We start from the raw sequence: 18,907 nt of genomic DNA, 5'->3' as shown, positions 1-18,907 counted from the left end.
GGGATTTGTCCTGTTCATCCACTGCACCATTGGTTGAAATGCTTCAGGATATTTGTAAAGATGGAATAAGTGCAAGTGTTTGATCAGTTTTCAATCCTCCTACTGAAGTTATAAAGGAAAAATGGGTAAGCTGTCATGGAGATTAATTTCCTATATCCATACTATATTAAACATCTTGAGTATAAGCATACACAACCTGTTACATTTCTTTCCACTGTTCTCATCAGTAATGGTTCTAAATTACTTAATTATTACTATATTTATTACAAATAGTCCTAAATTTGATTTGCCAAACATCATCTACACTATTCTATTATAATTTTTATCCTCCCAACATAATTTCCAATTCATTACCAAGAAGAACTTTCCATCGGGCTCGTTTCTCCCACTTAGTCCTATTTTTTCAAAAACTAAACTATTTAGAAATTATTTGCTCCTGCACTTGTAAGATGTTTCTCCCTGACTCACTAGGGTGTTTTTGAAAGACCAGCTGGAGAAATTCACAAGCAGTCATTGTTTGTCAGCAGATCGGATATGTTGTGCCTGTGCATATTCCTGCAACAGTTTTTGTCCTAGGCATAAACTTCACTGGCTCTAGCCCAAACCTACCAACATTATCTCTGTCAAATAGCCTGCCCACCTACATTAGCACTCACCTGAGTGTAACAATTGCAAGCTGACTCAACAATTCACCTCTGGAATTAATCACACAATTCTCTCACAATTGCTCGGTAATTAATGACTTTCCAAGTTCTTCAGGACCTGGATCTTTGCCTATCATTTACTTTTTTATGTTGCTTCAGAACATTCCTTCGAGTGAGACTGAGGGGTCACATCCAGCAACAACATCAAAGTAAACAAGTAATCACATTTGTAAAATGAGTGGAAAAACAAATGCTTGCTTTACTAATCTAGCAAACGTAAGACCTTCTCACCAGTATGTTTACTCCTCATTATTTTCCACGAAAAGATCCCTTTCACTTCAAGTTTTCAAAGAAGAAATGCCCAGATTACGAACAGCTGTTGGCAGAACCAATTCTGCCCTCACAATCCAGTATACAATCAGCCCAGGTATTATTTTCAAAAGTACACATTGAGAAACCTCTCACTGTAATACCAAAATGGTGATCCGTCTTTTCTGTCTCTGATGTGTTCGTCCGTAATGTATTACACTAATGAGTTTAATACTCATGCTAAAACCTTAGTCCTAATGCTAAAGATTTACAGTTTTATTTCTGGAAATATGTTCCTCATTCTTATTTATTACAAATAATATTACATCTGTGATCAGATTTTGTTCTCATATATTAAGTATATTAATGCACAATTAACCTTTCTTATTGCCTAGATGTTACTCATCAAAAGGATCTTCATCACTTGATGAAGTTACTCATCACTTGAAATCTACAACGTCCAATGTTTGCCAGTAAAATTTTCATAATGGTGGAGTTGTATATTCCTCCCAATGCACCCTTGGCAATTAGAGGTACCATGGCAGGGTAGGGTGGGTGGGACAGGGGGAGACTATGCGCATGACTACTCACCTCTACTGTACTCTTGCCAGTGACAGGGAGGCTTCAGGCAGCCTGGTACCCATCCTTTGGACACTGAAGCCCTTAACAGGCCAATTAATAATCACATAAGGGCTTCTTCCTGACCAACAGTTCTCAGAGCTGAGTCTTCCTTCCAGTTGAAGATGGAGATCTAATCCTGAGCCAATTAACAATCTGACAGCCAAAACATGAGCTGGAGCTTTCCTGGCTACATGCACAAACACTAGATCTCCACTAAAAAGCTTGGGTCAGGATTATCATACGCATGTAAAATTCTCCACTGTTTTTTACAGTGCACTTCTAAACATGGTGCTCCACACTAGTGGGAGAGAATTTAACTGCCACAAAAGGTATGGAACTGTGACCAGGGATGCGTTAAATGGCACAAAAATAGGAAGTCTGATTCCAACCAAATACAGATGTTGCTATTTCCCATTTCACCAATGAGGTATGGAGGTTATGTTGCATGATCTTGAGAGGCAGGTTGATATGTGTACTATGACAATAAGGTTTCATGTTTCACATTTTCACAGAAATTTTAATATAACCAGTCCAGGCCAGGTTTCCCAGATCTTGGCAAATCCAGCAGCTAAAGGGAGTTGAGAACCCTGGATCTAACGAAGAGGTTACCTTATAGAATTGTTTGTGGGCCAACCAGGGCAGGAGTATTTCACCCTGGCTCTCCCAAGCCATAGTGCCACTCTCCTCATGATCTCCAAACTGAGTACCACAATCAGTCCCCAGCATCTATCTCCAAAATCTACCCACCATTCCTCAATCTGGTCTTCAGCAATCCAGTCTCCTATCAAATTATTAATCACTTGCTACAATCCTTCCCTCCTCCTTAAAAGCTTCCCTTCGCTCTCTAATCCTCAGCTGTGGCATTGCACTTGCTGGTAGGAAACAGCCTTTTAATTTAGATAGTCACCAGCTAGAAACAAGAACACAGATAAGATCCTGCTATTAAATTCATTAAAACTCTGCTCTTTTCTGGGTTTACCGTGTTTTTCTGGTTGCACTCCCGCCTCACCTCCCTGATTATATTAGACTTTCTAACAGTGCTGCACACATGTACAAACATACTCATCAGTGATCAGATTCCAATTGCACCAACATTCTCTATTAATACTGTTCTTTAACCCTAAGCAAAATGCAACAAAGACAGATATTCACTAACCTGTCAGTCATTAAGTTTACATTACAATTCACTACTGCCCCCCCCCACCCCCCACCCCCACACACACATTTCCCAATTCAAATTCCAAAACTTTATTCCAATTTGTTCATAAACATTTTGGCTGTGGGAAATCAATACATCTTGCAGGTAAAATGTTATTGACATGACTGCAGTTAAGTTACAGTGAAGTGGAAAAAAGTAACTGCATACACCAATGTTAGGAGCCACTGACCCCATTTTAATGTATGCATGTCAATCCTTTACCTTGGTCAGAATATAAGATTGTCATTAAATTTGCTACCTAGTGACCTCTTTTTCCCTTGCAGCAAGAGGTATCTGATAATCTCAATTTTCTACTCCTCAGGGAGCTGTTTCACTATGACTGCCCCAAGAATTAGAATTTGGAATCACTTGATACAACTGAATGAAAACACTAACCCAAGCTGCCAGCAATGAGGCTCTCACAAAAAAAATCAGATAGACAATTGAACAATATGTATTTGAATTAATGCATCAGTGATTCAGCTAGTGCCTGAGAAATATATTTCATGCCAAAGTTCTATTAAAAACTGTGTGATGAATGCAATCGTTAAAACTCAGGTTTAAAGAGAAAGGCAGAGCAGAAAACAGTCAAAGGGAGACACAGGCTAATGAGAATCAAATAGGCAGACAGATAGGGAAACATATTCACAGTATTAAGAAGTAGGTAATGCATGAGAGGTAAGGTTTGCAATCAGTCAGGAGGACAGGAGAGGATTGAAAATTGGACAGGTGGAGAAGTCAAGGAACATTGGAAATTGGCACAGAGACAAGCACAGTATCAGTAAACAAAGAGACTGAATTAATAAGGCAAGACATAATGATAAAGTCACTGGGCTAGTAATCCAGAGCCTCAAAGTTAATGTTCTAGGACACAAGTTCATTTTTTTTTAATGGCAGATGATGAATTTGAATTCAGTAAAAATCTGGAACAAAAAATACTAGCCTAATGGTAACCATGTAACTGCTGGCTAATGTTGTATAAATCCATCTGATTCACTAATGTCCTTCAGTGAAAGCTGTCCTTAACTGGTGTGGCCAACGTGTGACACCAGACATGCAGAAATGTGATTAAATCTACCTGCTCTCTTGGCAATTAAGGATGACTGTTAAATGTTGGACAAAGTTAAAAATCATACAACTCCAGGTTATAGTCTAACAAGTTTATTTAGAAGCACTAGCTTTCGGAGCACTGCTCCTTCATCAGGAAGGAGCAGCGATCTAAAAGCTAGTGCTTCTATATGAACCAGTTGGACCAAAACCTGGTGTTGTGTGATTTTTAACTTTGTCCACCCCAGTTCAACACCGGCACCTCCACATCATGTTAAATGTTGGCCTAACCAGTGACACGTACATCCTGTGAATTAATTTAAAATATGCAGAGGCAATGTTTCATCTTCAGCTCTGCTTCCCCAGTGTTTCACTGAAGTTGATAACAATCTATTAATAATTCAGTGGGATTATACATGATTAAATATCAAAGTTTTACATACATTGAATATCTTTCAAACCAAAAACTTGTTTGACTCTCAAAATTGGGCAATGCATCATATCCAATAAACCTAAATAGGGATTCAAGTTAATCTGTCTTACGTCAACATTGTCACATTTAATAGTTCCCTTCAATATCAATTATTTTATGTTCTTTTGTGTGGAAGAAAGGTAGAGCCCAGAACAATTTCCAGTCTGGACATTCCAGACATTGGTTGAGATCAAACATATCTCTGCCGTGGACTTGAACTAATTTGAAACTGAATTGAGGGTGTCTAAATTCATTTCATACAAATTTATACAAACGACGGCTAATAAAGACACACTTATCTTCAAACTGAGCTATATTTGAATCCAGATCCCAAAGCTAAAATGTCATCATTCAGCCAAATGCAATGTTTATTCTCTGTACTTCATTCATTTCTTTATATAAGATCCAAAGGCTTTTGTGAGTTATGTTTTCAGGAAGAGGTAACAACTTTAAGCAGTTACATATGGCTGAGTTAAGGCACAGCTATGCCACCTCCAGCATGACGCCATAGCCCAACACATCTTCTCCTCCCCTCCTATTCATTAGCATTCCCCAGGGACTGTTCCTCTGGGACATCCTGGTCCACGCCTCTCTCATTCCTCAAACCTCTTCAATCCCAATGGCATCTTCCAAGCAATTGCAAAAGGTGTAATGCTTCCTCTTTACTTCATCTCTCCTTACTGATCAATGCCCTAAACACATCTTCTGGTTGAAGCATGGATTTACTTATATTTTGTTCAATCTAAACCACTCACTGCATTCTCCTGTATATTGGCACAACCAAGCATAGGCTGGTGATTGCTTTGTGCAGCACCTTGATTCTGTCTTCTCGAATGATCTTGTTTGCCATTTCAAAGCACCACCTTGTGTTCGTACATGTATCCTTGTGTTGCAGTGTTTCTAGCGAAGACTAATGCAAACTGAGGAACAACCCTTCATTTTCTGCTAAGGCATCTTCCAGCCTTTGGGACTCACGTTGAGGTTAACAGCTTCAGACCATGAACCATGAACTCTATTTTGATGATGTCCCTCCCCACCCTCTGACAGGAGCATAGCAACAGAAGTAGGCCATTCAACCCCGCACTTCACTGAGGTCATGGCTAATCAAGAAAGGGTAGATCAGAGTACTTTCAGGATGGCACAAAGTTAAATACAATGGATGCCCAAAGACAGGTTCAGGTGCATAAATCTTTAAAATTTCACAAACAGGTTAAGTTATGAGGAGAGATTACATATGTTAAACGGTTTTCTCTAGAATCTACAGGGTTAAGGGGTGATCTGATTGAAATCTTCAAGATATTTACAGAAAAAGACAGGGTTGATAAAGATAAACTATTTCTACAAGTTGGGGATTCTAGAACTAGGGGACATAGTGTAAGGATTTTGGGCCAAACTATTTAGGAAAGATGTTAGGAAGCATTTTTATACAGAAATAGTAGCAGATGTTTGGAATTCCTTCCGCTAAGAGTAGTGGATGTTAAATCAGTTAATTTTAAATCTGAGATAGATACTTTCTTGTTAAGCAAAGGTTTGGGCCAAAGGCATATGATATATGGTACACATCAACCAAGATCTCATCGAGTGGTTGAACAGACTCAAGGGGCTGAATAACCAACTCTGTCCCTATGTTCCCTTCTTCCCATTTGTGGCCTAATTCCATTTCCTTACCTTTGGCCTACATCCCTTCATACTTTTGCTTAACAAATACTTATCCATCTCAGATTTAAAAGTAAACACTGAACTAGCATCAACTGTCCTTGTTTGCCGGGGTTTTCTCCTAGCATAGCTGGTCTATTTTCTGTTGTTTACATCCACCATTAACACGTATGCTCCAGAAATATATCCTCCATTGCCATTACTATGCCTTTTGCGTTTTGCTTCAGTCTTCCTTGTTATTTGTTCCACTTGCTCCAACTCCCACCCACCAACCCACTTTTTAAACATCATAGTAATCCTCACTTTTCCAGTCCCCTTCAGTTCCAAAGAAGAGTTCAATTGTAATCAAAATATTAATTCTGTTTCTCTTCCATAAATGCTGTCAGACCTGCTGAGTTTCTTAAGCACTTTCTGCTTTAAGAAATCTTTGGCTTTAATTGTCATTAATAAGAGCTGACCTGGAATAAAGGCCCAATTGAGCAGTCAGTAGAGTTCAGAGAGGAAGGAACTGAGAGTGTGTAAATGTATTTTAGAAACCTACAACTGCCTAAAGACACAGTTTCTGTGAATGAAAACCCTGACTTGCCTGTCTACGAAGTGATCACTGGGTCCTGGACATCTTTCACATTGTTACAAAACAAGAAAAACAAGCACATTATGATATTTTTCTGTGTCGCTAGCCTGTGCATATCTCTACACTGAATTCATCAATACACAACTATACCACATTACAGAAATTATGTCAGAAAGCATTGCCTTCTGCCGTATGTAATGCTCTGCTATAAAAAAAATTTTCTTCATCTTAAAAAAAGTGTTATACTCATAAATTCAATATAGGCAATGATTTGCCAAGGATGCCTACATTTCTTGAAAAAAGTACAAATGAATAAATATATTTAGCTTATTCATGGGAGATAATTTGAAAGGGATAGGTTGGCAAGATTAACTTGGAAAACCAGACCTAAGATCCAAAGCAAGATATGCCACAGAAGTCAATGATTTCCAGAAAAATGAGTCATTAGTAAGACAGAATCCAAGCATTATATTTCATTTATCTAAATCATTGATTACTGTCATGTCCTGTATAAAAGGTAAATGCAAAATGAGTGCAATTGGAGAATAGGCATGATGAATTGAATTGAATGACTGTTGTCACTTGTACTATCAAATAAATACAAAGAAAAGTGTAACATATTACTGCGCTATGGTGCAATTTTGAATTACTGAAAATATTAAGATGAAAATAAATATGAGTAAAATTAGAGTTGATCTTCCTCCATTCTTGTGCTCTGCTCCATGTCAGAGGTAGGAAAGTTGGGGTGGTGGAGGTGTCTCCACAATGGTCTCTGGGGTCTCTATAACTGCCTCTGGGCTTTTATATTACCCAAAGTATTCAGAGACTGCTATACATATTTTCAATCTTGCTACTTGATGAGTGAATTATTTTTTTTTCCAGCATATTCTGTTTTATTTCAGAATTCTGTCACATTAATTTGTTTTTACTATGATTTTGTGCTTCCATGAATAACACAATAAGTTTGGATGTGCTTCATTTTCCACACATTGACAGCATTGAGCTGCCGCAGTTCAGACAAAACAGCATATTCAATGTAATGTTCATATTGTTCATACTACACTTTTGACTTCATTACCAATGAGTTCATAACCACACAGTTATTTTTGGATGGAATCTTCCTTCGTTGAGTCAGGTTGATTTGGGAATGTTGAAATCCAGGTTAAACCTGACAAAGGTGATCAAGCTAAGATTTAGTTCTTAAGCAATAGAGGGTTTCCATCTGTTCTTGTTGAATTCAAAATCATATCCCAAACATGGGCGACAATGCCCTGAAGTTGTAGCATTCCTGTCTCCATTATGAATCCTCCTTCCAATTTTAAAAAAAATCACTCACTTTCACTTGAACTCTCATTCACACACTATTTTTGTAATCATATTGATGTACTCCTCTTCCCCTTTTGCACTGTATTTAGCCTCCTCTGTGCTGACATATCTTGTTTTTTCTAAATAGCACACCTCCAGAGGATTATTATTCAATGCAATTTAAAATAGAAGTCATAAATTACTTTCTTGGTCATGTTTCATTCACAAATGGAAAGGGGTCTTTCATATTTATGCATCATTTATACATCAAGCCTGTAATTTATTGCAGAATATCCATTTTAAAATTTGACCTCTATGTCTGCTGCCTGAAGATCTGAAGCATGCCACATGGATATTTATTGACTTTTTTTTTGTCCTACATAACTGCCGGAAGAAACAAGAGCAGTGTATTAATGAGATGACAGTGTCAGCTTCCCATCTGGGTGACATTTTATTCCATAGGGTTCCCAGAATGCCAGCTAAGACCAAAGGAGAAGCTCTTTCTCAACCAAGAGTTGTTGCTCCACAAGTTGACTTCCAAGAAGGAAAGTAAAGACAGTGACTCTACTGTGAAATGTCAAGCTTTGGTCTTCTCATCCAAAAATGACACAGACACTTGTGCCTCACAACCAGTTATCCAGAATAATTTGCATCCGTTGGGCCCTACAGCTCTTTGAAACTCAGTTCCTTCAGCATGAACTGAAACTCAGCCATCACATAAAGCACCATCGTTGCCAAGAATATTGTGTGGCATTCTAGCTAGAACAGAAAGCCTGCTAGTACTGTGTGGTTGTTAGCTATCTGATTTCAGCAGGTTAAACTCCTGCAGTACAGTGTTATGTGCTTGGCTAAGGCTTGGTTCTTGACAGCCTGCGCCCAGATTCTCTAAGGTTACGTAAGTTGGATGTGAAAAGCAACACCTTCTTCAGGTAAATAAAAACATAGTTTGAATTTCTCAAAAGTTACATTTCAAATTTCAAGCATAATGAGCAGGGACACTTAGATCATCAAGCTTCTTCTGCCGTTCAATTAGATCTGTACCTGGACTATATTTGTTTTTAAATCATACTGCTTGGTACATTAAAATAATAAAATATGTTGATCAAAGTTTTGAAAATAGTTCATCAAATAGCTTCAATTTTTTTTGGGAGAGCAATTCAGACATATATAGTCTTTTTATGCTTTGGACTTTCCACCTGGCTAAGCTAGCTCTCATTTTAAGATTGTTCTGGATTCTTCCACGAGAGAAAGTAGCTTCTCTGTATTTAACTTTTTAAATTGTTGGTTTATCAATTTAAAGCTAGCAATTTCATTATCTTTTAACATTCTAAATCCAAGGGAATGCAGGTCATGATTTTTACAATTTCTTCGCAAAGCATAAGTTTTTAACCCTCGCATCATTCTAGTGAATCTGCACCACACTCTCTCCAAGGCCAATAAGCTCTTCATATGCCCTAAAGTTCAAACTGAATGAGCCACTCCAGATAAGCTCTGTATAACCAAAACATCATTTCCTTCACTTTTTATTGTAACTCCCACCCCTTTGAGATACATGCAAAGATTTTATTTCACCTTTGACTGTTTTTTCTACCTGTGCACAAGTTTTTTTAAATCAATTGTATAATGGGTCATGCAAACCCTTCCCACATCTATAAGTCTTAGCCTCTTACAATAAGAAAATATTTTGAGTTGTTTTTCTTAGATCTAAATGGATTACCTCATGTGTCTCCATCTTGAACTTCATGTGCCATTGCTTTTCCAGTCATTTAATCTGTGTCCATTTGTAATTTTCTTCTCTTATCCTCATGACTTACTGTCCCTTCTAACTTACTGTCAACAAGCCAATAAGAACAGTCTGCATGCCATATTCTTCACTGACTAAAAGGGTTATCATCAAGGTAGGAGGTTTGAATTCTATTTTTGAATTCATTATCATTGAATGCTATTAATTTTTTTAATACAGGATGTTTCAGGAACAATAGCACGTCCTGTCATTAGTGCAGAGTGAAGCTTCTAAATCTCCCTCTCATGAGCATAGGGTATTTTGAAACTGTCTCCTTTTTGAACCTCTTGCTGAACATATAAATTTCCACCGATTCTTTCCAATAATGTACTTTGCAGGAGCCAATATGTAAAATGGATTAGTCCTCTGCAACAGCAATACGGCATGCCAGAGTTTTACAAGCATTTGACAAAAACTCTTGTCTGCTTAAATAACTTATTGCTTTTTTCATTGTACATTTGTGATGAGAACATCTCAAATTCATTGCAAGTGACTTAGTTTCAAATCCTTTAACATGCTTTGCTGATATGTATACTGTTAAAGCTATTGTTTAAAATGCTTTAATTGGTTGCTAGAAATGACAATTGACCATAAATCAGGAAGTGAACAGAAGCAGAGAGGTGAACAATTTTGATTCAGGTATACACCCTTATAATGTTGGACTATTTTCAGAGTGCGCTGCCGACAAGATCCAATAATTTGAGAGAGGTTGAACTATTGGATAAATAAAATGGAAAGGAAAGATTTTTAATGAGCCATAAGTACTTACTAAATCAAATTGAAAAATCACAGATATTCATAGCCAAGGCCAGAATATAATATTTTACTGATTTAAGAACCACCCACAGACTGTAATGAGAAGCTGAGAACATTTATATTCTGCAGAAATAAAATGAAATATTTTAAATACATTGAAACTAATGTAATTTCTTTGTCACAAAAAATAATTTAAAACATCATTAATGGACACAGTCACAATATTCACTCATACAAAGACCAGAAGATACAATCATTTTGAAGTAAGGTGTTAGAAAAAAAAAGGCTTATCAAGGTATGAATTGCCAATGTGAGTAGATAATTCCACTGGGCATTCTCTCCAAAAATAGGATGTTGATCTCCTTTCACTCCACATCTACTTAGAGTCATCGTGATGTACAGCACGGAAACAGACCCTTCGGTCCAACTTGTCCATGCCAACCAGATATCCCAACCCAATCTAGTACCACCTGCCAGCACCCAGCCCATATTCCTCCAATTCCTTCTTATTCATATACCCATCCAGATGCCTTATAAATGTTACAATTGTACCAGCCTCCACCACTTCCTCTGGCAGCTCATTCCGTACACGTACCACCCTCTGGGTGAAGCTGCATTTAAGGTTTTTGATGGACCAGTGATTAAGTCTCTGATTATCCAATCAAATTTAAGACTATATCTCAAGTTTAGTTCTATGAGTTTTGCAGAACTAGGGCAACAATAGAGATTTCCATATTTTCCTGGCTAGTGAAAGATTTCCATTCCAAGTTGCTATAAGTTAATTGTAATGATGCTCTCTTTTTCAGTATATTCTGATGCACATTGTTTAAATTAACTTAAGAATAATGTGTATTTCAATAAGGTATCAGAGACTTACTTCAATCTATGAAAACAGACAGCCATGGTTAATCACTTGAGGAAAGCAGAAACATAAACAATTACTAATAATGAGAAATGCAACACCAGTGACAGTAGAAATACCACAATGTCCAGTTGAAATGTATACCAGACTGCTAAAAGAAACATGGCCAAGAAGCATTAGACATTCTGGTTATCATTTCCCAGTAACTTCTGACTATGGCAGTCGTAAAGAGGATCAATACAGATAACCCTTAGTGCTATCAGACACAGGAACACACTTAAGCGCCAAACCTCAGACTTCATCCGAACTTTCTAAGCCTCACATTCCCCTCTATTGTTCTGTTAACTGCAGTATTCCTTATCACAGTGTTGTCACCCAAAGCAGCCTTATTACAATGCTCTATATTTCAGGACTCTTACCTCATAAATTAAAATGATATCAACTTCAGTTGCCACCCACTCTGTCCAGCCAAGACCCAGATCCTTTGCTACATTGCTAAAAAGAAACTAAACCCTACAGACCCCACCCAATTCAATAAATAGCTGAAAACCTACAGCTGTCCAGTGCACTTTCAACAAATGCTACTAAGCTATGTAATGGTACATGTGAGTCCCACCAATCATCTAGTTCTAGATCATGATCTGGGCCTCAAACACAGTAGAAATAAAATAAAGATTTTTAAAAGTACCTAGACATGTTCTTGTCAAAAGATAGAATGAAGAGTAAGGATTGATTGAGGATTTCCATTTCCTTTCAGTTGGGAAATTCTTGCCCTATGCCAGAAACAAATCGTCCTTGTGCAACCCTGGGTTATAGAAAAATTGCACTTTCGAAACAGCGTTTAAAGTGTTGATGCTGCAATCATGTTACAGTCAAGACACGTTTTAGAAATAGCATGCCCAATTCATCAATTGCATTACAGTGAATTTGTAATGACAAAACACATATTATAACTGAACAACTTGTAATTGAGAAAATCCACTCTTTATCTCTGGAATGGAAATAGTTATAGCAACCATTCAGGCAGATCCCCAGATCCCAATACTTACATTTTAACTTGCAGATTGTTTTGATGCAGAACTCCTAGGTATTTAGTTTGGGCGATGTTGAAAAAAATAGTGACTGTATAGCCAAGTCAAAATATGTGTGACTTAAAGGGAAACATGCAGATAAAAGTATTGCCATGCACATACTGGCCTATCCTGGCAAGTGGTGGAGATAAAATTTTTCATGGCACTGCTGGTAAAAACACAAAGAGTAAATGCTGTCGTTCTATAGATTACACAGCTGCAGCTGTGTTAGTTCTTAGCATTAAAACTTGCAAAACCATTCATTTTTAGAGTTCATCAAACAGTGGACAATTTAATGAAATTTAATTCATTAAGCATCATTAAAATCCCAGAATGCTGTCCTTAAACAAGACACACCAGTGTAGCTATTCAGATAATTAAATGGATAGTAACTGGATAGTTAGACAGTCTATTCAGGACGATAAAAATAATATATGTTCAGAATTACAGCAGAAGGTAAGAATACTTAACACTGAAGGCTTAATTTTGGTGCTTACTAAGGAAGAGGACACTAACAAAATATCTGTGGAAGCAGAACGTGTAGAGATAAGGAATGGTCTGAAAATTGGTAGTCAAGTATTTACTGAAAAGACTGGCTATGTTTGAAGTAGATAAATCACCTGAGTTAAATCTCAGGTTGTGAAGGAGAAATGAGATTGCATTAGTGGAAGGGCTTGCTATAATCTTCCAATATTCCCTTGAAATAAAGGAGGTGCTAGATAATTGGGAAGTAGCAAATATAACTCTTTTATTCAAGAAAAGGTTTAAGGATATTCCAGTTAACAGGGTCAGTCAGTTTAACATCAATAGTGAGTTAGGTTTCAGAAAAGGATTAGTTAATCTTGGCGTGGTGTGCTTGAATTAAGGAGAGCCAGTAAAATTTTTATAAAGCAGCCTAACCTAATTGATTTTTATGATGAAGTTTGACAAAGGAAATTCTGTGAATAGCGTCTAGATAGATTTTAACAAAATGTTTGACCGAGCGCCAAATAAAAGGCTGGCAAACAAATTTGAGTCTCGTGAAATAGGAGAATCAGTGTCAGCATGGATGAAAATTTGCTTCAGGGCAAAAAGCAGTGCATTGTGTTAAATGGTTGCTTTTCAGACTGCTGGATGGGTAATGTTGGGGTTTCCGAAGGATCAAGGTTAGAAACAACATTTTTATACAGTATTCAAATCACTTTCATAAAACATGTAAAATTTTGAAATTTGCCAGTAATACTAAATATAGAGATATGGCAAACAGTGAGGAAGATACCAATTGACTGTAATAGAATAGAGATAGGCTAGCAGAAGTGACAAATAGAGTTTAACACAGAGTAGTGTGAAATGATGGATTTTGGAAGAAAGGACAAGGAGATACAATATAGAATTAATGGCAGGACTTTAGGGATAAAGCAAGGGATGAAATTAACTGTTCTGCCCAAGTCTACTGCAGTATTCTAGCTTCTGACCTGCTTTTGTTGCCACTGTGTTAATGTAGTGAGTCCTGTTGAGTTTCTGGTCAGTGTAAACCCAATGATATTGATTGTGGGAGAGTCAGTGATGATAACATCACTGAATGTCAAGAAGTAGTGGATAGATTGCCCCTTATTGGAAATGATAATTGTCTGACATTACTATGGCACGAATGTTACTTGCCACTTGTCAGCCAAAGTCTGGACGTTGTTCAGATCTTATTGCATTTGAATGTAGACTGCTTCAGTATTTGAGGAGTCGTGAATCATACTGAACGTTGTGCAATCACTGGCAAACATTATGACTTCTGACCTTATGATGGGAGGAAAGTCACTGATGAAACAACTGAGGATGGTTGAACCACGGACACTACCCTGAGAAACTCCTGTAGAGATGTCCTGGAAATGAGATGACTGACCTCCAACAACCATAGCCATTGTACTATGTGTCAGGTATTAGTCCAACCGATGGAGAATTTGTCCCCTGATACCATTGTTCACTAGGACTCCTTGATGCCATACTTGGTCAAATGCAGCCTTGACGTCAAGGGCTGTCACTTTCACTTCACCTTGGAATTCAACTCTTTTGTCCACATTTGAAATAAAACTATAATAGGTCAGGCAGTTAGTGGCCCTCGCAGAATTCCAAACTGGGCTTGACTGAGCAATTATTGCTGAGCATGTGCCATTTGATAGCACTGTCGCTGACACCTTCCATTTATATTACTGATAATCAAGAGTAGTCTGATGGAGTGGTAACTGACCAGATTGGTTTGGTCCTGCTTTTTGTACAAAGGACATTCCTGGGTAATTTTCTCCATTGGTAAAAACAATGACTGCAGATGGTGAAAACCAGATTCTGGATTAGTGGTTCTGGAAGAGCACAGCAGTTCAGGCAGCATCCAAGGAGCAGTGAAATCAATGTTTCGGGCAAAAGCCCTTCATCAGGAATAAAGGCAGTGAGCCTGAAGCGTGGAGAGATAAGCTAGAGGAGGGTGGGGGTAGGGAGAAAGTAGCATAGAATAAGCAAATGTGGCTGTGGTAGCGAGTTTATTTCACGACATGGTTGAAGAGCTTCAGGGCAAAGGAAATGACCTGGGAGTTGCAGTGGGAGAGGAACTGCCTGAGAGTCTTGTAGAGAGAGGAGGAAAACTTCTTCAAGGCAGACATCCTTGCAAGAGGATTTGCAGTAGGGTTAAAATCAACGAAGTAAAAACAGATGCCTTTGCCCTGAAGCTCTTCAACCATGTCGTGAAACAAACTCGCTACCACAGCCACATTTGCTTACTCTATGCTACTTTCTCCCTACCCCCACCCTCCTCTAGCTTATCTCTCCACACTTCAGGCTCACTGCCTTTATTCCTGATGAAGGGCTTTTGCCCGAAACATCGATTTTGCTGCTCCTTGGATGCTGCCTGAACTGCTGTGCTCTTCCAGCACCACTAATCTGGAATAATTTTCTCCATTGTCAGGATATATGGTGTTGGTGATGTTTCGGAATTGCCTTTAAGATGTCAGATTTTCGCTTGATTAGTTTGTGAGATAGTTTTCCTAACTTTGGTACTAACTCCAGATATTAATAAGGAAACCTTTGCTGGGTTGACAGAGCTGTTTCTGCTGTAGCCTTTTGTGGTGTCGGGGTGATGCTAGGTGGTCCATCTGTTTTCATTTCTTTGTTGAGAATTTGTTGCAATTGATAAAATTGAGTAGCTTGCTAGGCCATTTCAGAGGGCAGTTGAGAGTAAACCACATTGCTATGGGTCTGCAGTCACATATATGCAAGTCCAAGTGAGGATGGAAGATTTCCTTCCCTAAAGAACGTTAGTGAGTCACTGATCGGCTGGATTTTAAGCACTCACCTCCTCCAGCAACAGCCTCAGCAATAGCCACTATGACTATGCACTGCCTAGGATACTGATCTGCCAGCCCTTAAATTTACAATACACTTTCCAAATCAAGCTGTGTACTAAAGCATGGTCACCTTCCAGTTGTGCTTTGGTAACAAATCTCAGACAAATTATATTTTCTTAGCATGGCTCAATGAATCAAAGACAGACTGTCAATTTGCTATCACTTAGTTTATACGTTATACAAAGCCAAAGTAACCCCAATAAGAAAAATGTTACCTTGTGATGAATTAAAATAATGTTAGAACAGCTTAAATTTGATTTTAGCAAATAAGTTATCAGAAATATGTTCGCAAAGCTAACTGTGAAAGAAATTAACAGTTCAATTAGTATTAATGTTAAACTCCACTTGACAGGACAGTGAGAATTTGTTATTGATCTTTGTAATATGCATATGGTTTGTTAAATTTGGAAAACTGACAAATTGCTGTGGTTCACTTGAGTCAGTACCATTAATTAGTGTGTTTCACTGCTCACTGGCGATAATAACCAAACATGACCTGATTCTGATTGAAGATAGTGTTTTAAGAGTGTCTTGATTAACCACTTCATTTCAAATTGATGTCTTGTCAACAATCAGCTGTATCCATTTGCACATAATTTATCATTTCTTACTATGTAAAATGACCTTATGTTGCTGAAAGACCCAGAAACAAAAGTGTCATACATTGCACTTTAATTGAGAAGAGCTGAATTGGCCGCCTGAGAATGTGTTGCAATGGGTCATTGCCAGACTCTTGGGCTTTGGATGGAATTCTACTGACAGGAAGCAAAATAATATGTAAAATATTTAGTATGATCTTTTTGAAATCAGTGTTGAAAATGTGTGAAATTTTCAATCTTTGCAACAAAAACAGACATCATTTAAGTAAAGGGTCCACATGCTGTAGAGGTTATGATACTGTCCTCTCCTGGGTCTCTCAAGTTAATTTTTGTTATGTAAGGGAATTGCCATCACTTGTTAGCTGACACGGCCAAGCAGAAAATTTCATGATCTCTTCTTCATAGCATGTTATAATGACCTGGCCATTTTGGGAGATCAGTGTGCAAGAGTTCACAGTTGTGTACCTGTCTCACCACAGAAGCAAATCAACACATTCTCAGTTACTTTGTCAACAACTTTTCATCCATCGCAAGGTCAATTAGTGATTGCCCAATGGTCAGCATCATTCAAACTCCTTGGATATTGAAGCTGCCCATGTCCATTTGCAGCAAGACCTGGCTAACATTCAGCCCAAGCTGTTATTTAACAGCAGGTCACATTTGCACAGCACAGCTTCTAGGCAATGATCCCCAACAAGAGAGCATCTAACCATCTCCTAGTGAATTCCACAACATTCTAATTGCTGAGCACCTGAGTAACCAAATCTAAGGGGTAACCTTTGACTAAAACCATAAATGGATCCTTCATATAATTATTATGGTTACAAGAACTAGTCCAAGGCTGGGAATTCTGTGGTAACTCACTTCTTGACTTCCGATCCCTATTACCATCTACATGGCTCAAGTCAGAAGTCCAATGGAATACTCTCCCAATTCCCAGGATGAGTGTAATTCCAGCAACACTGAAGAAGGTTAACTCCATCTAAGACAAACAATCCTAATGACCAGAAATCAATCCACCATCTTAAACATTTACTCCCTGACCACCAGCACACAGTGGCAGCTATGCGTACTGTGTACAAGATGCACTGCAACAATTCCCTGAGGCTCCTTCAACAGTCCCTTCCAAATTTGTGCTATCTAGAAGGACAAAAGCAGCAAATACAGGGCATGTCATGATCAACAGGTTCCCCTCCAAATGACCAGCCATCTTCAGTTCTATGATATAATTTTTCCTTCATTGTCACAGGGTCAAACTCCCATAATGAGTTTCCCAATAGTGCTTTGGGATTAGCTATACCATATGGATTAGAGCAGTTCAAGAAAATGATTCACCACTATCTTCTCATAAACAATTAGACAATAAATGCTGGCCTAGCCAGAAACATCCACATCACAAAGAAAGAATACATTTTCAAATGTACAGCCTTCAGTTTTTTGAACAAGTATTGTTTGCCAACAGTAAATGCATTACAAGGGACTGACATGAAGCCAGGTTAATATTAACAGAGCATCTTCTGTTTATTTGAAAGAACTGTAACAATAGTTTACCTGACTGAAACACCAAGGCCATCTACATAAGGAAAGCATATAGCTTGGCATGTACAGTCATATTCATTTGCATATGTACAGCTGCGTCCAGTTGCCATTGCACAAATGAGAATTGAAGTTACTAGCCTTGAGATAATAAGGCAACTCCCACTAATATCTCATTATATCAAATAGATCATACCTACCATTGTACAAAGTCAAAATGATCTCAATAAGAGAAAAGTTAACCTGTGAAGAATAAATATCATAAAAGTGTTGGGTTAAAACATCTTACGCTCGGTCTTAGCACTCAAATTATCAGAAATACTTTCACAAAGACAACTGTGAAAAAAAATCAAGAGTTCATTTACAATTAATGTTATGCTTCAGATAATAGGATAGTGAAAATTTTGTTTTTGACGTTTGTATTATGGATATAGCTTACGAAATTTGGAAAACTGACAGTGTGGTTCACTTTCGTCACATTTCCAGTGTCCGTCATGACTCATTTGGTAGCATACTCATTCCTGAATCAAATGTTCCCATTTTGAAGTATCACAGCAAGGCTTTAGCACAATAATTAAGGCAGCGGTCTCATGCAGTATAAAGGGAGCAGTTTACTCTTGGTGGTGCTGGTTTTAGATGAGCCATTAAAGTAAGGCCCCATTTGCCTGATTGGGTATATTTAAATAGTCCCATGGTGCAATTTCAAATGATGGAATTATTCCTCGAATCCTGGCCACTAGTTATCCATCAAGCAACAGAAAAATAAGTGAATTATGTGTCATGATCTCATTTCTGTCAGTAAGACTTTGCTGACCACAAATTTGTTGCCACTTTTCCTATATTTCAGAAGTGACTATCCTTCAAACAGTATTTGTCTGTGAGCAATTTGAGATGTCCAGTGATTGTGAAAAGATCTATATTGATGCAAGTCTTTCCTTTTTGTTCTTTTGAACATATGTTGGCTTTCAGCTTTTCAATCCATTATAATAGGTGCCTTCCAAGCTCTGACTAAAATAGACCGTTTCAAACTTCCCATGCATGCCCATTCTTCAAAAGCTTATTATTGCCCCTTCAAGTTAGACTAGTGCTGCATCATTGTTTGAGATG

Source organism: Hemiscyllium ocellatum, chromosome 14, assembly GCF_020745735.1.
Source record: "Hemiscyllium ocellatum isolate sHemOce1 chromosome 14, sHemOce1.pat.X.cur, whole genome shotgun sequence".
In the NCBI taxonomy this organism is placed as follows: domain Eukaryota; kingdom Metazoa; phylum Chordata; class Chondrichthyes; order Orectolobiformes; family Hemiscylliidae; genus Hemiscyllium; species Hemiscyllium ocellatum.
This window is presented reverse-complemented; position numbering follows the sequence as displayed.